At 39.8% G+C, this 25,605-nt stretch overlaps 1 protein-coding gene across 20 annotated transcripts in view; it reads right to left on the reverse strand.

Moving 5' to 3' along the window:
* The window catches only part of SULF1 (sulfatase 1), a 164,550-nt gene extending 140,857 nt beyond the window's left edge, over window positions 1-23,693 (reverse strand). For 19 of the 20 annotated variants that reach the window (XR_011233179.1, XR_011233178.1, XM_069466416.1 and 16 more), the window contains exon 1: window positions 23,524-23,693. The gene's annotated coding sequence lies outside the window, so the exon portion shown is untranslated. Of the gene's footprint in view, window positions 1-3,517; window positions 3,575-23,523 lie in introns of all 20 variants that reach the window. The other variant, XM_069466401.1, reaches the window with a different exon arrangement.
* Window positions 23,694-25,605: the final 1,912 nt, after the last annotated feature.

Raw genomic sequence — 25,605 nt, forward strand, 5'->3', positions numbered from 1 at the left:
CCGCCGGGCAGGGAGGGGCGCGGGGGGAGTCGGGGCTTCCCGGGGCGCGGTTCCGGCCCCGGCCCGGCACGGTAGCCGCCTGTGGCGGGACGGAGTGGATGGGGAAGACGTGGTATGTGGACAGCCGGGCGTTCCAGAGACCAAGGGCTCAGTAAACACTGATGTTTCTCGGGCTCGGACCAGGTGCTGCTACGCTGCCTGTCCTTACTCCTTGTTTTGCTAGTGACGGTTTGCAAGGAGTCCCCTGTCCCCTGCCCAGCGCTCTGTTTTAATCCCCCGTGGGTCTCTACTCTTTTCTCTGGGGGAGAAATAAACTGAAGCCAGAGGGCTCCTTTTATACAACAGTGGCTGGGTCAGCCGAGAAAGTTCTGATTTATTCTGAGCACCGAGCTTTCCCTACCTCCCCCCAACTTGCTACTCATATTTTCTTTAAATTATTATTTTCCTGCCCTGCCCCTGGCACTGCTTTCCAACACGTAAAGAAATCCCTCATCCTGGCATTCAAAGCCCACAATTTTTGTCTCCACACTAATTTCCCACTTCCCATCCGGCCCTCCCGCCTCACCTACTCCCCAGCACATTAGAATATGAATCACCCTCTAAAGATGGCCTTTCGGTTTTCCATTTCCTATCCTCACTCTCATCCCCGTTCCTCAGCGGGGAATGTCCTCACTCTCATTTCCCTCAAGGCTCACTTCAAATCCCATGTCCCCCACAGAAGTTTTCCCCTCTTTCCTCCCTGTGGACTCTGCTTCTCTGCTGTGGTTACTGATGGGTTGTCTGTTTTCACAGATTTGGGACCTGTGTTGTTCTCCCTGGTGGCCTAGGACAGGGCTTTGCATAAAGCAGGTACTTAGTGAGTGTTTATGGAACAGAACGGACAGCTGGTCCCATCTCACCTGCCTCGCCATCACCTACCTACCCGGGCTTAGAGGAGTGGTTGTTGGAAGTGGGCAATAGGTTCATGAGAGCTTGTGGTACCCCCTACTGTGAATGTTTGGAAATTTTCATAAGTTAAAGAGTTAAAGGAAAAGAAAGCTTTTAGAAAACGTGGAAGGGAACATGGCAATTTCACTCCAGTCAGCTTGCTTTAGGACGTAAGTTTGTGAGGGAAACAGGACTGTTGGCATCTGTTGAGCTTCTGCTAGTACACATTAGAGGACCCATAAAGTGGAGCTTCTTTTTACAGAATGCCAGGAAAATTCCCCAAAGGTGAGATTTTTTTCCGAAATCACAGACTTCTGGGATGCATTTTATGAAGGAACTTTTCTATTGAAAGAATGCAGGCTATCACAACAGCAGCTCCACAAATGAACAACAGCTCTCTGGTGAGTTGTTTTATGATTTGGGGTGAAATACAGAACACAAGCTGTCAGGTACTGAATTTCTTGTGGCTTTGTATTAAAGTGTTCTTAATGACATTTCTCCTGTTATGCTTTGGTAAAAGCAACGTGCTTTAAATTCCATCTGTGGTAGCTGGATCAACTGTGGTGTCATTTAAGAGACGTGGGGTGTGTCCACACAGAACATGCTCTCAATGCGTACAGAATGTTCAGTGAATTAGAAGAATTTTCCCGCCTCCACTAATTTGGAACAATTAAAACCAATTCAGGTTCTAAAGAATTTTAGCTTGGAGTTCTTGAGGATTTGGCTTCAGGAATGACAAAGATCTCATTGCAATTTAGTAATTTAAGTGTAGGAGTTTCCCTCATTTTGTTCTGCTTAGATCGGTCCGCAGTCTTTATTATAGCTACTACTTATGAAACCTATTACGTTTCAGGCACAAAGCTAGATGCTTTCCCATGCATTCTTAACCTCGCAATCTCCCAAAATACAAGTATTTTTATCTTCACTTTACAGATGGGACAACTGAGTCTGGTCAATCACTATCACTGACTTAAAAGTCTATGATTTTTCCATTCTGCTGAAAGCTTTAAGGAACCTTAAATATTATCTCATATGCTGGTTTTCAGACTGGGTTCCTAGGAGCTGTAGGTATTTAAGGAGGTACTTGAGGAACCTTGGCAGTGTGTAGAAATGGGCCAGGTCAGTTGGATTTGGGCTCCACTCCTTGGATTTAAATGAAGAAACGTCATTTTCGTCTGTTCTATAGAGTGACTTAAGATTTTGTTTGAGACAAGGGTTTTTCTACTAAAAAATATTTTAAAACTCTTGATCTGGTTTAACCTCCTCATTGAAAAGGTATGGAAACTTGGGGTCCGGAGAGATTATAATGTCTTGCCCAAGATATTATAACTAAGAGTGACAGGCCCAGCACAAACTTCAGAAATACAGGCTCTGCCTAAAACTCCTGGCTTCCCCTACCCTTTGTCTCCTCACTTGTTAAATCACAGGGAGGGGAGAGAGAGAGAGGGAGAGAGAGACACTGTAAGGCTGAGCTCTGTGACCTGATTGTGTGTCCCGACAGTATTCTTGAAAAATGGAAGATGGGAATACTGTCACGTTGGCAAGCTAGACTGTTTTCAGCCCTTTGGCTATAAGACTAAAGTCTGTCAACATTTACCTTGTGACAAATTAAAATTAAGTAAAGGGTTAAATATGTAATTTGGATGATTTAGGGCTCTCCTCTTTTCATTCAAATCAAAGCAGTAGTGAAGGATACTTCTGCATGAGTCATTTGGCTAATTATATAGTCTTGGCTTGAGAGTACTCTTGCTAGAAAAACTGCTTAAACTGCCCTGTTTACAAATTTAGTCAATCTAGCTAAAAGTGGCTCCTTTCACATGAGACAAAATAGGTGTGGGAAAGACATTACAGAGATGGGGTGTGGCCAAGGGAACATGTGTCTCTGAAGTCGGCATAGTTTGTATGGACTGGCTTATAAGGCCTACAATGTCATGTGGTACCTTGGTGTCTTTGTGCCTCAGAGGGCCTGCAAAGGCCTAACTGTGAGTTCCCCTGCTTTTCCTTGGTGTGTCCCCCACCTGGCTCCCTCCTCCGTCAGCCTCTGCACTTCTCCAGGTTCTCAACCTAATGGGTTTCCCTTCCTTGCCAGCCCGTACAATTGCTCCAACAAGCCAATTCCATCCTCCCCTTGGGAGCCTGAGGGCACCTCATCCTCTTGTTACTACTGTCTCTCACTGCCCCTGCTGGTTCACTCTGCTCCCCAGGGCCACCCTGTGTGGCCCTGCATGGCACGTTGGTGTCGTCCTTCCCTGGCCTGTGTGTATGAGTCATAAACTGCTGTGGATCTCATGTGTCCAGTGCCGGGGGCCATATGTATGGCTATCCCCAGAACCCTAGGGCAGAACTCCCTCCATCACCAATGCGGTGAAGCGAAGGAGAACAAAACAATGACCAGACCTTAGTACGAATACAAAGTGGAATTTCCATGGAGAACTAGTGGCAAATATCCTATCCTTTGGAGTTTTGCTGTCAGGCTACTTGCAAATAGGAATGAATTTTAAGTGAAATTATGACAGCTAGAACTGAACTGTATGAATTTCAAGGCCCCCTAGTTTTTCCATCTGCTTTTTTTAATTTTTATCATTCTCACCTGGAGATTTTTGGGAGCACTGTTCTTTTTCCTGAGATGGCTTAACTACAGCCCTGCCTAAAGGCGAAGGGATATTCCTGTCATTTAAATCTTTACTGACTGCATTCTTTCAGTAAAATGTAGCAGAAAGAAATTTTTCTCATCTCCACAGGCAAGAGATTATAATAAACAGATCTTTTTTCCCCCATCTGAAACATTCTAAAATTAATATATTTCCAGAGCCTCAGCCTTAGAAACAAAGCTTTAGATGTAATTTCTTTTCCTATTCATGAGATTTACAATAGGAAGGTCATGTTTGTACTAGACTCTGGTTTGAAATTAATCTTCTTTTCTCCTCGGCATTTCTATAGAATCCAGGCACTTCATTATGTAGTCATTCCCAAATATTAAATAGTTGTCATTCTTGAACAACGATCTAATCTTCCCTTCATGGGTGGAGAAACTGAGTTGTGGAACTTGCAAATCATTGCCAGGACATAGATCACTGAAAGGCTTATGGCTACTCATTGAAATGCTTTTCTGCACACGTCCTTAGACTACAAAGTAAAAATGTAAATTGTTTTATAATCAGCATGTATAACATCCTCTAACCATTAGAAAGTATTAATTAAAAGCTCATTTGCATTCTGCTTTATGAGAGAAACTTTATGAAGTAAATAAATCTGTTCAAACCCCCCAACCAACCTCAACACTGAGGATGTGCTCTAGTCACTTCCCCTCTCTTCTGGATTGTGCCTCACGCAGATCAAAATAGATTCTGGGTTCAGTTGAACAAGGGTTCGTTTAAACCACATCTGTTGCTCATCAAACCCTATTTTAGAGTAGGGAATTCTTTTTCAGAGATAGATTCTGTCTGGAAGGTCTTATGGCAACAAATAGTCTTCATTAAATTTCACAACATTTTACCAACATACATACAGTACTCACTTTTACGTGATTATAGAATCCAGGCAAAACCCTGCACCCCCACTTCAAAGGATTCCTCACTTGAGTAAGTCTAAAGAGTAAATTGATTTTCTCGTCATTTGTTGTGTTTGACAATAGAAAGGCTGACACAGCAACATTGCTAAAATGACAGCTCATTCTATTCAAGGGAAAGGAATTTGTGTTAATATTCTTAATGACAGGCATCTTGATGAGAAATGTGAAATCATTTATCCTTAGCAATAACCTGACTAGGATTAAAAAGTACTTGGTACTTAGAACGGAAGTAATCTGTCAGGAAAAATTATTTCGACTGATGCAAATTAACTGAATAAATTGGCCTCTGTAGCTTCCTAATTATGGCATGTAGATTCGAGTTTGTTAAAATCAGTCTGAACTGAAGAAGGATCTGGAAAGGCTCTTTCAAGAAGTGCTCTGACATTCTGTTGGAGGAAAAGATAACACATTTATTTGATAAATTCCTTTCGTATTTCCTAAGAATTTCTGGGAATGACTTAAGAAGAAAGGACGTGTAAATCACAGGAAGACACACTAAGTAAGCGCCTACATGTCTTGCTTATGCAGAATAGCTGTAATACTTTAGGAAAATGCTGAGCAGCGTGTTCACGGTGACGTCCCAGATTCTAAATAACCGATAGTGTTTTCCATGGGGGGGGGGTTGTTCCAACCCTCTCAGGGCTGGTTTGGGCTTGAGCCCAGGGGACAAGTCTGGGAGATGCGAGCACTTGGGCCAGTACTTAACAAGCAATGTATAGACTCGTCTGTGTGTCCCATAGGAGAGCTGTTCTACTCTTAATAGGCACGGTGTTGCAGGCCAGTTAACAAGTTTTTATTGGAATCTCAGTCTTCTCTTCCTCGCCAGCTTCACAGCAAACCTGCTTTTAGCTCTTCACCAAAAACCCTAGTAAATTGTGGGAAGAAGCACTGTACCGGTGTAGGAAATTTAATTAGTCTGGAAAAAAAAAGGTGTAAATTGCAGGAAAATGTAAACTGCTTCCATGTAATTAATTACTAGGTTTTACTGTTTAGCATTTATATAGAACTTTCTTTTGAGAGAATGCATGGAATTTTGGAGACAAACTGATTTGGGTCCAAATCCTAGCTCTACAGGTGTGTCTTTTTTTTTTTTTTTTTTGCCTAATTCCTTTACTTAGAATGACTAGTATATGAGTTATAAAGTTGAAGGTGAATAGCAGTGTCCAGCATGTGTAGGGACTGAGTAACATTCAGTTTCTTCTTCCTTCTTTTTTAGAGACAGGGTCTTACTCTGTCACCCAGTGAAATGCAGTGGCCTGATCGTAGCTCACTGTAACCTTGAGTTCTTGAGCTCAAGCAATCCTCCTGACTCAGCCCACATCCAGCTAATTTTCCTTCCTTTTCTGAGAGTCTCTTTTCGGGTATGCATGTCCTTAAGAAATAGCTCAGTATTATTTGCCTTGAGTGAGCAAAAAACATATTCCTTTTTTCAGAGAACATTAGCTGAGGGATGGCTCTGACAGTTGCCTAGGTTTCTGTGTTTAAATACAAATGTTAAAGGCATATAAAGGCAAAACACTAGGGAGCTCATCAAAAAGATGGTGATTGGTGATCATTAATCATAATCTGAAAGTTACTGTTGTGATTTCAGTCAGGGGACAGAAAGTCATTTAGGGGATCGGGTAAACTCAAAGGGTTGGGGTTGGTGTTAGAAATTTTAAGAAAGTTTTTCCTAGAAAACAGTGAATTAGAGAAATATAGAAAAAAAATCATTGTTTAAGAAATTCGGTATGTGCCAAATCCAGTTTGTCACCAGGTCTTTGTGTAAGCAGGCAGAGGCGTAACTTGCAAGTGCAAAACCATAAGTGCCAGAGAGCTGGAGCCGGGAAAGTGCAGGAGCAGAGACTGGGCAGGGAGGATGAAGGGGGCAGGTGCTGGGGACAGGACAGGACCCTGGATGCACGCCGACTGCAGAGGCTGCAGTCTGTGAGAGATGCTGATAAGGATGTGCTGAGACCTGGAGGGGAAAAAAGCCTGAATCTGCAAGGGACCCATGTCTGGGCCTGACAGGTGCATTAGTAAGAAGAAGCTGAGGCTAAGGCTGGAGCCTGATGGACAATCAAGGGAGTGATAACGGGCAGCACTTGCACGGTATTGCTTTAAGGCTTTAAAACCATGCCAAGCTGGGTAACCTGAGCCCCATGTGTGATTGACTTCAGTGAAGGCAGTTTTTACCCTGAAATTCCCTGACACTGCAGGAAAGTTAAGCTGTGCACTTATGGTGTCTGTGTGCTGTGCTGGAATGCACACAGTAGAACAAAGGTGGTATTAATAAAGAAAGAAGGGAGGTAGGTGAATGTGGTCCTCTTAGCTTGCCTAATCATTCTTATTTGGGGGGAAATGTATACAAAGAAATATAACGGGATACTTTGGAGTGGGAAGGAACCACAAAAGGGAGGGTTGGAAGCATGCGTGGGGAGCAGGAGGTGGAAAGGTGTATCTCGCCACTTGTCTTGTGCTCCCATCTTCCTTCTAACTGGTCCCTTCCTGAGTCATTGCTGAGTGAGCAGCTGTGACGGATGCCTTAGAAAGCTGGCTGTAACCCGGTACTGTGGCTTGCACGTGTAGTCCCAGCTACCCCAGAAGCTGAGGGAGGGGGATCACTTGACTCCAGAAGTTCAAGACCAGCCCGGGCAACATAAAGAGATACCTGCATTCTACCCCCACTCCCCTGTCTCAAAGAAAAAGAAAGGAAAAAGAAAAAGAAGAGAAAAAAGAAAGCTGCCTGTGTATCCTGTATCCTGCAAGTGGTTCTACTCCTGTCCTGGGACCATGGTCTTTGCCAGAGTGTTCGACTTCTTTTTATCCTAACTGGTTATAACAAAGGAAAAAATCATGAAATCCAACCAGTGGTGAGCCTGGGCACCACACTGTGTCATACAGACAAGACATTATAATCTAGAAGAGGTTACAGGATACAGACAGTCAAAGGCTGCATCTCAAATTATCTATAGAGCAGTTCAACTTTCCAAGGGCAGCATTTTAAAATATCATTTAAAAGTGAAATTTGTTTTCTGCTTTTATTTATTTATTTTTCTGGCTCTGAAACTGTATGCTTTGCTATAAAGTTGAGGTTTGGTGAATTGAGCCAACTTAATTTTTAGGTCTGGTGTTTAAGTATTTAGATCATGATGTCTTAAAAGCTTTTTAATAGAGAACTCCAAATATCATTCATTCATGTAACAAACATTTATTGAATGTTTAATGTGTGCCGGGGCTGCTGTTGATGCAGAGATGACGCAGTACCTGCTTTCAAGAGGATGCAAATAAGATGGGATACCTACTTTTTCATACTTATGCTTTTCCATATATAAACTCTTCTCCTTGAAAGAAAGAATTCTCTTAATTGCAGAATTTAAAGGGTATTGAATATAAGGAAAAGAAATTGGTTAAAATATCAACTGAGCTTAAAGGAAGAAAGGGAAAATGTGGAATAAAGACTATGTAGTTAATGGTAGGGGGTCTGGAGTCAGACTGCCTGGGTCCTGTCCACCTTGGCCCCTACAGGTCTGTAACATCGATTAAATTAGTCAAACTCTCAGAGCCTGTTTCCTTGTTTGTAAGATTGGGACCAGGAGAATTCTATGTCATAGAGATGTTGAAAAAATTAAATTTGATAATGTGTGTATAGCACTTGCACATGGTAAGTAGGTATTTAATGAATCTTAACTGTTATTATTGTATATAATATTAGTAAGTAAAACAACCATCTTTCTTATTTTGTTTTGTACTTATAAAATGTTATTTTTCTATGAACAAATACACGAGCCTTAGAAGTTTTAGATATAGTCATTAAGAGTGTGAAAAGGCATTAGAATGCCAAGAGGACATATTGGAAAGAGCACTCATTCTAGAAGTTAGGATGTGGGTATCTGTCTAGACTCTACCATTTAGTAGGTAACATTGATCGTACAAGTAACCTGCACAGCCTGGTTCTTAATCAGGTGTCCAATAATGCCTGTCCTATCTATTTCATCTGACATATTATGAAGGTCAAATAAAATAAGCTTGGCAAAAATGATTTGTAATGGGTAATATGATGTATTAATAAAGGTTATTTTTAAACCATGAGTTTTCCCTGAGCTATGGTACTGGTTATTGATGACTGATTGACAAAAGGTGTGATTGTGATTTATAAACATGGTCTGTCTTGGTTTCCAGGACACCTCTCCCCTCCTTCCCTGGATACCAAAATCAGCAGATGCTCAAGTCCCTTATATAAAATGGCATAGTATTTGTATATAACCTATGCACATCCTCCTGTATACTTTAAATTATATCCAGGTTACAAATACTTAATACAACGTTTAAGTATTATGTAAATAGTTATTATACTGTACTTTTAAAATTTGTATTATTTTTATTCTTATATTGTTATGTTTTGTTTTTTTTTCCCCAAATATTTTCAATCTGAGCTTAGTTGAATCCATAGATGTGGAACTGCAGATACAAAGGGCTGACTGTAATTTAAATGGAAAATTACTTTTGATTTACAGAAATAGATGACAGGTTTAGAGGAAGTTTGAAGAAATAGAAGACCCAGATTCTAGTTCTTCACTTTGCCTGTAATCTGTGCGTGCAAATTATTTAACGTCCCTGTGTCTGTGTCTGTGTCTGTTTTTTTAAAAATTGTATTTGAAAATGATTTCAAACTTATGGAAAAGTTGTAAGAATAGTAGAAAGAGCACTTGCATACCAGTTGCCCAGATTCATTTATCGTTAACAAGTTGCCCCCAATTGTTTGCTTTATCAATTTCACACACAGAGAATATATACATTCACCCCCTTGAACTATTGAGAATAAACTATACATATCATGATCTTATTCTGCTAAATATTAATATTTCAGTACGTGTTACCCAAGAATGTGGCTCTGTTTCTAATTCTTTCAAGTGGGCATAAGTACTTAGTTATGTGACATGATCCATAAGGCTGTCAGAATCAGATGAAATGTTTAAAAGCACTTTGAAAAAGTATACATTGTTATATAAAATTAAAAGTTGCATATTTTATAAACTACAGGAAAAATCAAATTACATAAAACTTCAGAGGACTTACAAATTGTCGTAGAGCACAAACTAAGAAAGCCCATTGTCTGTTTGAATAACAAGCTGAAGATTTGTGCCAAATTTGCCCCTGTGGTGAGAGAGAAGTAAAAGCTGCCCTCGCCCTATGTGCCACACTTTTTGAGGTGTAGTCTTCCTGCAAAACCTGGCATCTTTTTTGGTGCTCTTTTTCATTTTAACAGCATGCCATTTTCTGTGGTCTTTTTAGTGGAGTTTATGAGTATGTTGGAAAAAAGGTCCTAGAAACTGGAGAGCAGTTGCTGCTCAGTGCAGAACAAGAGAGCTGGAAAGAGTTTAGTAAGAGCTCAGCTTTATTTTTGTGTCTTCCCTTTGAGTACTGAAAAATAACACGCTTCATTTTCATATGAACCACACTGAGATACAGATAGGAAATAGGGAAGCATTGTTTTACAGACGCGTTCAACGTAAAGGCTTAGCTGAAAGTCGTATGAACAGACTACTCTTACGAACCAAAGAAATAACTCTTTATAGAATCCTTTCTCGGCATTCACTATTATAAGGTTTAGCTATACAAAAAATAGATAATTATTCTGCTACATAATCTTCACATTCTTAACAGAATTCATGCTTTCATCAGAAGTTGTAATACTGGTAAGCCTGATATTTTTATAATTCTAACCAGATTTGCAATTACATTTTCCAGTGGATTGAAATATGACCAGTAACCTAAAAATATGAATGAAAATGCTCTTTTTCCTGTGACATATTTCTTTCATTGCTCTGAAAATCATAATGGCTTCCTTTTAGATACTTACAACAACAGAAAGGAAATCTAGAACATGTTTTAAAAACAAAACTATTTTTCAAAAAGTCGAAGCCACACTTAAGATATTCTAAATTAATCTTTTTATTTTGTACTATTAAACTGCTATTCCTTATAGTGCAAAATGAAAGATGTAAGTTAATGACTACGAAATGCTTTTATAATCCAATAGTGATTAATTTTACTACTCTTACAAATAAATCAGTTTTAAACATAAATTATATAGATGCATAATTGTAGATACACTCGTGTGATTTATTAGACTACGAAGAATATTGCTCTTATACTTCTCGTGGGAAAATTCCAGTACCTGAGGAAGTATTTTAAATGTTTATTTCCCAGTGAGGGGATGTTGCCGACAGACAGTTCAACTATTCTAATGCACTAGGTTTCCCTAATATTGACAAAAGGTGATCTAGTTGAAATTGCTTGAAGTATTGAGTAGTGAAGTAGGAGTCAGAAGACAGGTGCTCTAACACGAATTACTTCATTCACTAGATTTTTAGACTCAGGTAAATGGCATACTGTCTCTCAGATTCAGTTTTCTGGTGTATAGAAATGGCACACCTGCTTTGCCTACCCAAATATTGCAAGTTCCAATGATTGAGCTCAAGTGACAATGCTTTGAAGGACTTCTGGTTAATAATGACATTGTCAACATTGGGTAGTATTCCTGTGGCATAGGTTAAAAAATGCCTTTGCAAAGAAGTTTCTCTGTAATAAAGCTGCATACTTTCACAGATCATCCATAGCAATGGTGCTTGGTTATTTCCGTTAGAATAGATTTTTCCACAAGGAATACATCTGAAAAATAAATACTGTTTCTTGTATTTGTTCTAGCCCCAATCTTCCTCACGGTGCCTGATTGTTCACCATAGCACTCAGCAAGACAGTCCATGATCAAAAGGAGAGCTGGGCTCAGCCCTTCACGTTGTCAGATCCTGATGTCAAATGGACACATGAACTCACTTTAGTGCTGGTAGAATTTCACTGACTTGCACTCTTTAAAAAGATAAACCTGTAGAACTCTGTCTGGTAAGAATGAGTTTTGTGAGTTTAGGCAGGTATCCCAGCAAAGCCAGTCCTAGGTTTCCTCCAATTTAAAACAAGGGATTCTGCTTAGATGATCTCTAGGTCTACCCCTAACATTCTGTGTTTCTGTGATATTTTACATGCCTTTTCTGGAAATCCATGCCAAATTCTAAATTATTTAAGAAACAACAAATAAGATTTAGTAGCTTTGCCAGAATGTGTGGTAATTTCCTCTTTCTTCTAAGTGATTTAAAGCCTTTCACCTCACTTGCTAATTTTCCTATAAATGAGAATGCCATTCCTAGACAAAGAATTTTGTCTAGGAAATCATCAAATCCCACTGTGAAAAAAAAAAAAAAACCCAATATAATTTACTATGGGTTATCATGGTGTTTTATTTTATGCTATGCAACAGATAGTGGGCAGGTCTATCTATTTAGCACTATCCCTGAAATTCTGGTCTAGCTGTAATTTTACAGGTCCTTAAAAACAGAATTGTCACAATCTTCTCAGTTCAGCTCTCAAGAGAAATTAATTGACAACATAGAATCCTGAGTGGCTGGCATGTGAGTGACACTCAGCTATACAATTTTACATCTAATCAGGGAAAATGGGAATCCTAGTTGGCCTATTGTCTATTTGAATCTGTTTCTGGATGGAGTCCAGCTGGCTCAAATGCAGCCCTGGAGAGTGATGTGGACAGAAGATGGAAAAAAAAAATTTTGAACCAGAGAATGAGTGCCTGAGATAGTGCCTTGTCCGAAGAATGCCTAGTGTAGTTGTGGATTTGCTGCTAAGTTTCCTAAAATTTCTCAATGACTAAAATGGCACTTTCTATCTCGGCTGTCCTTGACGATTCTAACTATGAAGGCCTGTGGCATGTACTGGACATATCACCTTGAAGGTAGGCTTGTTAGATGCAGAGGCTTAAAACTCAACTTCTGTCTTAGTGTTTCTAATAATGTACGAGAGAGAAAGCAATTTAAAGAAATCTATGAAGAATAGCAATAAATGCCAAATTGTACATAATGAAGAGCTAAAATTATATGACAAGACTTTAAATGAAAAGAGCACACACATGAGAGAGAAATTATTGATGGTTGGAAGAGCTGGAAAAAGAAAGTTCCATGGAGGTAATGGGGCTTGAGTGTGTTCAAGGATGGGTGGGATTTGGACATGCAGACTCAGGAAGGGAGGTATCCCCAGGCCAGAGAATGAGCAAGTGCTTTGTAGCAGAAGCAAGAGACATAAATTCAGGACATGTTGGACCACCTTAGTAAGAGCAGAAAGTGTTTAGGGGAAATGGGATGGTTATAGTGGACAGGATTATGGAGGTCCTTAAAACCTGGTACTTTATTTAGACTGGATACATTTAGACTGTGGAAAATTGGGAGATAGCTGTTTTAGAGCAGTGCAATGATCTGATGAAACTGTGCTAAAATATTAGTTTAACAGTGGTGTGTAAGATGAAGGGAGAGTGTAGAACTCAATTTAGAAGTATGAGGTGGATGCAAAACTGTATTAAATCCCACCCACCATCCCCCTTCCTCTCACCATCTTTTTTCCTTTCAAGGAGAATGCTTTACTTATTTAGGCTTGTCTTAAGGGAAGAGCAGAGTTTGCCAGTAAAGGAGGAAAATAATGTAATCTAGATAGAGGGAATGGCAAAATAAAGGCAAAACCATGATAGCATGCTTCTGGAAGGTTAACTAATTTGCTCAAAATCACACTATTAATAGTAGCCACATCCGGGAAGCCAAGTTTCCAATGTCTTTTCCACTGCACCACCCTGCCTCTTTTTCCTAGCTATAACAGTACTGCCATTATTCAGCAAATTTATTTTGCTAGTAGTATGCTTAAGTGTTTTCTAAGCCTTGAAAAGTTATCAAGGATATGATAAATTAAATATATGTTTTCATTTATTATTTGCCCAACATGAAATACAATTTACCTAAAGCTAACCATGCAGTCCAATGGGGTATTCTAAGCTTTCAAAGGAGTTAGGCAAAATTGTCCCTACAATGACAGAAGCAATTGTAGGAACTGTAGGAATATCTCTAATTCCACTTCTGACACTGCTGTAGTGGTTAACCAGAATGATAGATCAATAGATAGTTATTTTTGTAGCAAAACGGCTAATGAGAATAATAATAGCTATCCTTGAAGTTTTTCATGTGGCTTATTTATTATTTGTCTTCTGTCCTTATTTTTGTGTCAAAAAAGTGCCTTTAACAGAACATGCTTTGACTGAATTGATATTCTTTTTTTGCACTTCTCTACTTACTCATTTTTCATTTCGTACAAGGACCACACTTCTCCAATTCAAGAGATCTTTGTATATTCAAGACAGGTCTAGAAGCTTAACATGTTGAGCAGAATCCTGAATTAAAAACTGAATTTAGACAATCTGAAATTAAGAAGTTTAGAAATATCAGCTCGTGTTCCATTCTCCAATCTCTATACAAGGACAGTAGCCCATTGACCTAAGTGGGTACCAGATGAAGAGATCTAGTGTTAAGCTTGGCAGCTAAGCCCAACTTTTGTGCTTGCTGCAGATGATGTTTATTGATCTAACTGTGGTGCTTGTATATTATATCTTTGGTTCATTTCACTGTATGCCTCAACAATTCAGTTGCTAGCCATTAATGGCTTCCAAATATAAACTGGCTCATGTCAATTAGTCCCTAATGCCTGGCAACCCTGAGTGAGAAATAGATTACAGGTGCTGATACTTTCCCTGGCATCTCTCCCATAGGAACCAGGGAACATGGTTCAGAACACTCGGTTGGGGAAAATAGAACAGGCCAAAGTCTTCATTAAAAACTTGAATGAAACCCAAGTCTCTTTTGAGGAACCAAAATGCTGTCAAGTCTCCACGGTCAATGCTATTCCCACAAATTTTTAGTAACAAGACAACATTTCAATTCCAAATCTTGCTAACTCAAGCTCTGTGTTTGTCTTTATTCTTTCAATCCTGCTGCCTCCAATATATAATGAACGAGTTTGAAATAGCAAACACAGTCTTCTAATAAAACTATCCTTAATCCTGAAAACTGTTCATTGATTTAGTACAAGGACTTGACAAAGAATGGCTCTTCTGTCTTGAAGAGGAATTGACATGGTTGAAACAAATAAAATAAAATAAAATAAAATGGCAAAGCAAGAAGGCACAGAAAGAAAAGCAGGTGGCTGGGGAAACCTTTCCCAAACCTTAAAATTAAGAATTACTTGTCTTTGTAGTGAAGAAGGGAGTGTGTATATCATTTGTAAAATAAGTCATTCATACTTTCTGTGAAAGGATGTCAATCAACCTCCGCCAAGGTAGAATCTGAAGGTTTATGAGCAGCAGCAATTTAAATATTTCGTCTCCTCTTGCCTCTAGACTCTCTTGAAGTTTTATGTCCTTCTCCACCAATATTCTCTTAGTTGAAATAAGAGAATTATAGGTGTCTTGCAGAAGTAGTTTGTCGTTCTGACTTGAAAATCCATTACTTCCCCAAAGTTAAAAACACTAGATCGTTACGTGGCCAATCGTTTTCTTAATCTGAGAAAAGATCCTTTTTATCTAAGGAATATGTCTTTAAAAATATCACAGCTGTATATTCTGTCTAATGTCCATCAATAATCAGAGAATTAGATTTTATCAGTTTAAATTATATTATTAAACATTTGTATACACATCTATTTACCCGTGTTTGTGTTATAAAGTCATCCCAAGTATAGTCCCAAGCGTATTCATTTCTTCATAGTGTTTCTTCCACCGTTTTTCCCTCATTCTCACTGCGTCAATGGGAATAGACAGCACTTTTTTTTTTTTTTTTTTTTTTTTTACTTATTTGGACTTGGGGAACCTTCCCAAATGTTTTGTTCTCTCTCGCTCTCTCGCTCTCTCACTGTATGCCTTTCTTGATCTCTCCCCATTCCTAAAACACCTACTGTTTAAACTTCCTAAGGCACCTGTTATGTCGAGACACTCCAGAGTCCGGCCAGATTAGCCCACAGGGTGCGCTGCCTACAGCCACCTGCACAGAGCAAGAGCCGGGAGGACCATGACCTCGCTCCTCCGCCTCCTTCCTGGTGTCTCTTCTGTTCCTCTATCACTCCTCGTCTTCCCTTTTCCTCTGTTCTCCTTCTCCTCTTTGCCTAAGTGCCTCTCTTCACTGTATTTCCAAATTGTGTCTATGCAAATCCTCAGATTAAAAAATATCATTTTGGGGGTTTTCTTTTGTATTTGAAAATGACATACTCTGTTTATCGCCAAGCCTCAGCTCGAGCGGTTCCTTTTGCCACCTGGGGAAAAAATGCGGCTTCCTTCTGTGTGCTCGCTGTGTCCTATGCTCGGTGTTAGGCATCTTATTTTATTACCTCATTTAATCTTTATAACAACCCTTGGTGATAGCCATATCCCCATTTTACAAGGAAGGAAACTGAGCAAAAGGACAAAAAATTGTTCGAGCCCACACAATTGGTAAATGATGGAGATGAATCCCGGCTCTGATTCACCTGCTGTGGACGCCCAAAGTCCCGCCCAGCTCAGGTTCAGTTCCTCCCACAGGGGGCTCCGTGGACCTCCCTCTTATTTAACTAGTACTAATGATTGACACTGAACCACAACTTTGTATTACTACTGAAAAACTTTGTGTGTGCATGTCTTCCCCTCACAGCTAACCTAGATATTCCTTCAGAGCAAGGATGGTGTCCTATATTATTTTGTATTCCACTCTGCACCTAGGATAGAAACACCTACACAGGAAGCTCTCAAGTACGTAGGAGCTTTCTTACGTCTGTTCCTTTTGGCTCTGATTTTATTTAGATGGCTGTTCTTAGAATGTCAACTGAACAGCTAGAAAATAAAGAGATTTAAGCTGTCTGATACTGAGTACATTCCCTACATTTCCTTTACTAAATATAGATAATCATATATGAAAAAGAATACAATAACCCACGTGAAGCCTCTAGTTGTCCCAAATAAAAAAATATTACTTAGCCTATGCTTCTATTCATACACTACATTCAGAACATCTTCCCTTCTTTTCCCAGCATGAAGCCCTCAAGAAGAAAAAAAGGAGAACATGTTTTGTAGGGGCCTTTATTTTATGGGATGCACTTTTTATAAGATGAAAGTTAAAAGCTGAAGTTTCAAGAATTTCTGGATGCACTCTAAAGCACATCTGTTTGCTAGGACATTCTATTCAAGAGAAGATTGATTATTGGCAGGTGAAGGTTAAGGGGGGGGAGCTTTCAACTGGCAGGAAGTCTACTCAGAGGACATGTTATAGTATAGAAAGGTGATTAGCATGCCAAGCCGTATTAGTGATATGAGTTTGAAGATAATAGCTACAGGTGCACACTTCTAAAGTTGTATCAATAAATGTACACTCTGAATGCAATTAATCTTTTTTCACCATGACTCTGGTATAGCTAATGTCTTGTAATAGTCTAATCTTCAGTTTCAATGTATATTAACATAGCAGGTGTTACCTATGAGTTTTAAATGCCATACCACAAAATTGGACCATAAACAGAACTCTCTGTAATTCAGATTTCCATTTTGGTTATTAACAACGTGCTAGTATTACTCAGAAAAATGGGAAGACACTTAGATTGGATAATATTTGGGCATCTTTCATCAAGGGGATATAGGAGGATTTTTCTGAGTCCTTGAAACAAACTTGCCTTAGATCTTCTTTGCAGTCTACGAAATGGAAAAAGTTGCATGTATTCGTAGCCCCATTTGCAGATGGGAAAACCATAGGACAAAAAAAAAGACCAGTTCAGGATTTCAGTTAATTGTAGCAACAGAACTAGTACCTAGCAACAGCAGTTTGTAGCTCAGCTGAAGACTTGGGCAATGCCAACAAATGAATAGATTAAAACTAAGAGAAATAAAGCAAAACTACATGACAGGAGATGAAAAGCAGAGTCAATTTCTTAGGAACAGACAATTCAATTGCTATCACTTTATATCGTGCTTGGATATGTGATAAGACAAGTTCCAATTTTACAATGATACTCTTCTCTTACAAAAGTGTCTAGGCTTGCTCATGAGTTATTGTCCAGATGAGCTGTAGAATATTTTTTATTTTACATTCCACAAGAGCCATCTGGGCGCTTGCCAGTTCCCAAACTCCACGGCCACCACCAAGCTTCTAGCTTTGTGTTAGAATTTGATTAGTATGACATGAAATTAGTAGATTAATCTTGAGAGACTCTACCTTTTACAATTAAGACTTCCCATCCAGAAATGCAGTATCTGTTCATTTATTCAGCACAGTGGTTTAACATCAACCTTCCCACTACAGTTAAACAGTGGCAGGTCCGAGTCCCTTAGATTCACATTTTAGAAAATGTAGAAATAGTTTCCTACAGGTTTGTACCTGTGTAGTAAAACAAAAACAAACAAAAAACAAAAACAGTGTAAGAAAAGATTTTACCTTTGAGAGTGAAGTGGAGAGCTACATCTTTTTAATTAAAAAAGGTTTAGTACACAATTAGACAGGTGTACGTGGGCCATATATTGAGAGGGCAATGAGGACTAGCTTAGCTGCTACAGCTAAAGACGAGATCAAGCAACATGACTGTTAATGCTTCCCTTTGAAAATTCTATAGACAGTCTGTTAGGAAGGGATCTCCAGAAATACTGCCTTGCTCCTTGGCCTAAGGGGTTGCAATTTCTTTCCTCTTCCTGGTCTGCAGGTGCAGACCAGATGAACAGGGTTGGAAAGAATATCCTTTGATCTATCCCAAGATCCTGAAAACTGGAACTGAATGACCGATGTCCAAGGACATATTTACTAAGTGGCATTCAGTGCCTTGTAAGAGAGTTTCTTAATCAGCTGCCCTTCTGGGGAAAAGGCAAACAGAAGGTTCAGTGTTCGATGCTAGGTACAAAGTTTGGGAAGGGGCAAGAGGCTCAAGCTGATTGCTTTCAGCTTTTTTGTTAAATTTGGTTTGGAGGTGAAGGATGGCAAAGGTCCAAGCCTCTTGTTCTGTATAAATGGGATCTTGCTTTATCAATTACTTCTGGAAGTTTGACCTGACTCTCCACAGCATTTTGCCAAGTTATTATTTCCTTCTAAAGAATGTGCCCGGAGGAAGTAAGAGGAGCACGTGAGCCTTGGCAAATCCAACTCCCTAATGGGGTCCATCGATTGGGTCCTTTGTTCCTCCACAGCACCGAGAGCCAGTACCTGTTCTTTATCAGCCTTAGTGAGGGACCCGGGGCTCTGTTACTCCCCACGACCTGCATTCATCTGTCCCTGTTGTCCCTGTAGATCCATTAGCTCAGTAGCTCCAAATCCCTAGCTGCCAAAAGCATCTCTCTCTCCCCACCCCATCCTTCTGCCTTTGCTGGTCAAAGAAAATGCTAAAGGAAGACATACCATAAATAGATAGGATTGATGATTGACATGACTAAAGGGAACACAGCCCTGCGTCCTAGATCTGTATCTATGCACACTCCTATCCCCCTTCTCTCCCTCCCATTTACTGAACATCCAATACTGGACATGTCCCGAGCTAGGCGATTTATGTATTTTCTTTACAACATCCCCCAGATAAGTATGCCTATCTCCACCTTAGGGAGAAAAGAGCTGAAACTCAGAATGGTGGGTCAATTGCCTCTCCAAGGCTCCTCTGCCAGTGAGAGGTGGTCCCTGCATTAGAACACAGGTCTCTTTGAATCCAGAGCCTGCACTCTCCTACTCCGAAGCCAGTTTGGGATTTTATATGATAGAAGGGCAGCCAATAGACATAATTTCTACCACAGTTATAGAAAATGCTGAACTCCACAGGGATTTTTCATATAATATTTAAGCTTAATTTAAGGCAATTATTTTACATTCTATCTTAGTGGCATTCTCCCTAAAGTTCTCCAAAACAAAACCAACTGAATTTCATCATTTTTTTTCATTTCCTGTCATGAGTGGGGAAAAAACTACTAGAGCCAGTGAGCCAGTTAATGAACCTAAAATGGAGAATCTAGAGATTGGAAAGTGCCTTGGATCTCTGAATGTCCTGGTGAGTTAGCAAACACACTTTATTAGTGTCTTCCTCGGGGCACAAAAGTGGACTAGGCCAGTCCCTGCCACCCTCCCTGAGGGCAGGGACTCGAGGAGTCAAGGTATAAAAAAGCAAATTATAAAGCAAGATTAAAAAAATAAGGGAATTGTGCTAAGATGCAATGCCTAGATAACTAATCATCATCATCAAGGGAAGAAAAATATTGCTGGAAGAGGTGGTAGTCAGGGGAGGCTTCCCAGAGGAGGCAGAACTTGCACTGCGACTGTGAAGAACAGGAATACGGAGGTGATGGGGGCAGACTATGTGGGTGGGGCATTCTACGCACAGGCTTACGGAGGTTGAACCAGGGGGAACTGTGGGAACTGTGCACATGATGACAACTCTCATTTTGTAGACAAGAGAGAAACGAGAATGGGTAGGACTGAGAAGAGACTAGGAGGTGGGGACATGGAGCTGGCCTTGGTAGCTGGAGGGAAGGGTAGATATCTGGTGGGGAGATATGGTGGGAAAGTTGGCACCAAATAACAGGGGCCAGCACATCAGACTGAGAAGTCTGAACTTCATTTTGTGGGTGATGAAGGTCCACGTGGCAATTCTCAGACGTGAAGTGCTTTGATGAAAGTGATGTTTTAGGCAGCTCAATCTGCAAGTGGGGGACAGAAGAGGGAAACAGAGGCAAGTGGACCATTTAGGAGGCAGTTGCAAAGGGCCATGTGCGAGATGATCATTGTGCTGGGACAGTAGCTGTGGGCCAGATGTGGGAGGCATTTTAAAGGGAGGACTCAAAGAATTTGATGATAGATTCGCTGAAGTGGAGAGAGGAATATTAGAGAGAAAAAAAAAGCCAACGGACTAGTTCTCTTCCTCCCCAGCATATTAAGATAGAGTCAGAAATATTTTAAATGGGAAACATATTTCAGGACAAATTTTCTTCCATAAAACATCTTCTTTCAAAATTTTTTTCTTGGATCTAACCTAAATGAAAGGTGAATTTACCATATAAGTGTGAGGTTAATTTCATACATGAGCCCCTCTTTTTCTCAAAAGTCAATAATGATGATAAAAATAATAATCTATTTAGAATCAGCTTTTAAAAATTTTAATCCCCTTAAATTTACTTCATGCTCTCCACACAAAAATGCTACACAGGGAAAAAAGAACCAGATGTCCTGACCTGGCACATCGGTTGACCTCGTCCATGTGGCAATGGTCAGGGAAATGTCAGTACTATATATAGCTCAGTATCAGAAATCCTGCTTCACAAATTTTAAAAGAATAAACCCATTTTAAAGGTGAATTGCGAAAGAACTGAACTCCTATCCATTGCTATATGGATACATAACTAGAAAAGAAACTGGAAAGTGTCCCAGTTGTGCCACTTGTCTCTACTATTACAATGGAAATGGCCACAACAATCTACCTAAAGTCACATAAATTTTCTTAGAAGGAAGCAGAGAAAATAGAGCCCTTTTAGCTCGTTGATGAGGTCCCCACTCATAACTGACCACAAGTTTAGTTATTACCTGGACTAATGTATTTGAGGATTCCACACTACCATAAAAATGAATTTTGTAACTTTCATGAATCCAGCTTTTAGATCACATTTCACCTCTAATATTTGTCCCCTTAATTCAGACCTAGCTAGGAGAATGTATCAACAGTGCAAATCCACACTATGTGGGTGACGGACACACTTATAACTTTGACTCAAACTGTACAAAAGTAATGCATGTAACCAAAACGTTTGTATGCTCATAATATTCTAGAAAAGAAAGCAGTGCAAATGGAGATCCCCCAGCCCCAGTCACTTTTTGCTTCCCTGGGAGGGGAGGTCCAGAGTGCTCAGTTTCACAGCTGTGCGAATACTGATGGGAACTTCATGTGTGTGACCAGCACAAGTGCTGTCAGGAAGAAACCAAATGTCAAACTGAGGTATGTAGAAGTCACCATAAACATGTCTCTGAATGTTTACCATCTGGAACAGTAAGATTTAGATTTTGACAAGAAACTGGGATTGCCCTGTGGGCACTGTCTTTTAAGCGAGTAACTTCATGTTACCCTGTTACGGGGACGAAAACACAACTTTGCCTTTCCAAGGTGTGAATTTATTATTTCTCAACCCTTCTTTTCTTGTTTCCATCCTGTGGAATTGATTTTGGGGGCGGGGGGAGAAATTCTCCCATATTGTCAAAATCTTGTGCAGGCAGCCCTGTGATCGGTCTGCAGCATCAGGGGCATAGGCTGATAGGGCTCCTGTCCCTGTCGCTAAAGAAGCACCTCGCCTTTGTTAGAATGCCATCCCGCCCATCTCAGGAGGAAAATCCAATCTGTGGGGAGGCACTTTACTCTCTCCTGAAATATTTCTGTGATAGTGAAAAACAGCATTGGTAGTTAGCACCATTCTAATCCTGATACAACACGAGATATTAGTTTGCCTTTCTGTCTCTATATTTTTAAGCCCCAGTTCCATTGTAAAGCCAAAATGGAATGACTGGAATTCCAAAAGACTTCAGCTTATGAACTTAGTCCTATTTTGGTTATGTAATATTGGGAATCAGATAATACCCACTCGGAAATAACTGCCTGATTATTTACGAGGATATTTTCTTCCTGAAGGAGATTTTTGAGACTATAACCAGAGAACATTCCGAATAGCAACTAAACACTATGCTAAAATATTGTTTTAATCTTAACTTTCTGAAAAAGAGGATTTTTAAAACATCGGTTGTAAGCTTGCAAAAATCTATATAATGCAACATGAAACAGAATTTTACAGGCATCTTTATGCAGTTGAATACCAAAATCACAAAAGCACTAGCCATAAATCCTGTTATTCAACCTACTAAACAGCTCCTATTTCAAAACAGCTTGTATACAGTGTTATTCATAGAGTCTCTCACCTGCAAAGGGTGAGGACAGTGTTGGGTTTCTCTACTGAATGAAGTAAGAATTCTTGCACACCACAGGTATATGAACGTTGGTAGAGGAGGGCAAGTCTGTTAAGGCGGTATTGACTCACCTATCTTGCTAAACAATTTGAAAAATGAAAATTTTATGCTTTGATCCCTGTGAGAATAGGGCATCAGTTTGAAAGGCCTTTTTTTATACTGCAAGTTAAACATAGTATATCAACCCTCCTGTTATATTCAGTTCAGTTTAATTTTGGTGGGTGCTTTTGGCAGAGTGGTTAACAGCTACTCACATATATGATGACAACTCATTTTGTTACTCAGGCACCAGATGACCATTAGTTTCCAATGACTAGTTTATAATTAAAACCTTTTTTGTTTGTTTGTTTATAACCAAACCTGAAAATCTATTTACATTTAATTAACACTTCAGATAGCCTGTTTAAAACCTATAAATGTCGTGACTCTTAATGATCCATTACAGAGATGCTACTTTAGTTTTCCATGACTTGTAAAACTTTCACAAACAGATCTGCAAATGAATTACCTCCATCTGCTCCCCCTGCAGCTGCAAGAGGGCTATGTTAAAGAGTGTTTTTTCCTCCTTCCTCCTTCTCTGCTTTTCTTCCAGCTCTAAGCATTTTTGTTTTAAACCCGACCTATCGGCTGCTCAGAGGGTAGCCCCTTCTCACAGGAGTTTCCAAACTTTAGAGTCAAAAATCTCTGAGAATTTTTTAAAAAAACACTTTGCTCCCTCATAAGTCGGACAAAAATTTACCTTGCACAAATCTATTAAGAAAGCATTTTCATCTCTGCCAGCAACTCAGTAAAATGCAACAGTTTGAAAGTGAATTCCAATTTTGAAAGCTAAAATCAATGCTTTCTTGGCCTTATTTACCCTTTATGAACAATTTATACCTCCTGTTTTGAGCATATAACAGGGATAGTAAAGGGTACAAACACGGCTCTGAAAGACATTTTCTTAGCTACACCTTCAAAAGCAAAGCATGAGGAGTGTTAGTTCTACAAAGACAGCCAAGCATCAAGTTATGTTCACTGTCATCTGTCAGCCGTACAATAGCAGCATTGATAGGACAGCATCAACTGGCTTTGACAAGTGTGCTGTGCTAGCATTCCATTCAAAACTATGCTGAGAGAGAGAGAGAGAGACAGACAGAGAGAGAGAGAAGCATTCAATGTCTTTTACTTTACCTGAAAAAAAACCTGCTTTTCTTGTGGCTGCTGGAAATGAATTCCTCCTCTTCCTCCAAAAGCAAAGTAGTTCTATTGCCTGCACCTCTCACTTGGAGAAGACCACACAGCTCCAGCAAGGCAGCCTTCCTCCTCTTAATCCCCACTCGAATGTGATGACACACACTAACCCCAACCATCTGTTGAAACACGTCCTCAAGCACTCAGCACAGTGGTGTGTCAAGACAAGCTGCCCAATCCAATTGCTGGGGCTGGGTGTCTCTTACGGATTGGAGGCTGAGGGCAGGAATGAAACTGGAGGTCTGAGAACTCCCAGTCAAGTAACCTGAGATTTTCGGAGAGAAAGGACTGCTATAAAAAGAGAAGTGGGAGGTGCTACGGGGAAGGTGGAGAGAATGAATTATTCTGGTGGCCAGTTGTGCGTTACTCTTCACAACGCCTTGTGCTCCCCCCGGGACGACTGGGACCCTCAGTAGGATGCATAGAAACACTAAAAATCTTTTACTGCCAATCTATGGGGGCAATCTTCTCAGCAAGACACTTCCCTCCTCCCCCCCATAGGAGATAAAAGATTCATCTTCACATGCTGCTAAAGTGTTAATGTAGGAGTCGTTTGCACTGAAATGTGACATCTACATTTTGAAATCTAAACTCCTACCTTCCTTTGATTAGATCGTGGCTGCCTCCAACATTCCTGGGAGGGAAAGGCGGTGTGTGTGTGTGGGGGGGGGGAAACCCAGCTAAGAGCAGAAACTTCTCTATTCCCACATACAGCTCTTCACTGTTTGCTACAGGCTGAAGTTGAGAAATAGTCAATGAAAATCATTTTCGTTTCTACTCATGTAAAATAGCACACACTCCCATAGAGAAAGGTGGCTTTTTTAATCACTTGCTGCTTTCACAGGCATCTCTTTGTAAAAGCACTTGGTACCAGAAGGCTGCACTCTGTCATTGATTATTTTTATTGGCTTCTAGTTAATTGCACTTATAATGTCCATATAGCTCAAACAGCTCATTAACAATTTTGCTTTGAAATGTTTTCAATTTTTGGTCATTTCAATACCTCATTCTTACGTGCTTTTTTGTCCCTAGCTCCAAACTCTTTTATAAAACTAATTACCTTGATAGCAGTCTGAAACCAGAAAATGCCTATACTTGTTACAGTACTCTAAGAAGATATCTGAAAATCAATTAACGGCTAAAAATCTCACCATTTCAATAAATTCCATCAGATGAGTAAGGAATTTTGATAATCTGAAAGAGAAAAATAGGAATTTTAAATATTACCAACTTCCGGGACAGTGTCTGTGGAAAGCCTGCATTTTAAGTATTGCACCTTTTGAATTTTTTTGAACTGGGAGGGGGATTGCTTAAACACACACACACACACACACACACACACACACTCTTAAACTTGCTTGAAGCATTAAAACTTAGATTATAAATAGAGATCTAATGCTTGGAGTGCCAGTATCACAAAGATAATTATTTCAAAATATAGCAACATTGACTTGACTAGCTTGTGTTTTTCAGATTTTTATGGGATATTATGTTAAGATACTTAAAAACTATTCCTGGTGCAATATTCTGAAGCACAGGATTAGAGAAATATAATTTTCCTGCAGTGAATTTTGCCTATAACTGGACTATGAGGAAGAAAGAGAAAAAAGGGAATTAGAGGTTGGAGTTCTGATTCATTTGCTCAATTTCTTCTCAGAAGTGATTATGAGGTGCCTGTTTCACAATATATAGTGTATCACTAAACCACTGCCCTTAATCAGCTAAATCCAGATACATAATCAACACAAACATTTTCCACAATGGCAAGTGGCACGACAGGGCTCAGACTTCCCTTGGGCACGATAAAATTTTTAATAGTGCCAATTATTGTAAGGCATTTTTTTCCTTTTCTTGGGGGGGGGGGTTGGTTAATCCAACCAGACCCATGTCTGGAAATCTGGATTACCTCAACTGCATAGATTTTGAAGACCCCAGAGACACTATTAAGGTAGTTTGCATTCTCTTAAACTGTAAATTGAGTTACAAAAGTAAAACCTAAGAAACCATAAAGATGCAGAATCA

This window comes from Eulemur rufifrons, chromosome 3, assembly GCF_041146395.1.
Source record: "Eulemur rufifrons isolate Redbay chromosome 3, OSU_ERuf_1, whole genome shotgun sequence".
Classification (NCBI taxonomy): domain Eukaryota; kingdom Metazoa; phylum Chordata; class Mammalia; order Primates; family Lemuridae; genus Eulemur; species Eulemur rufifrons.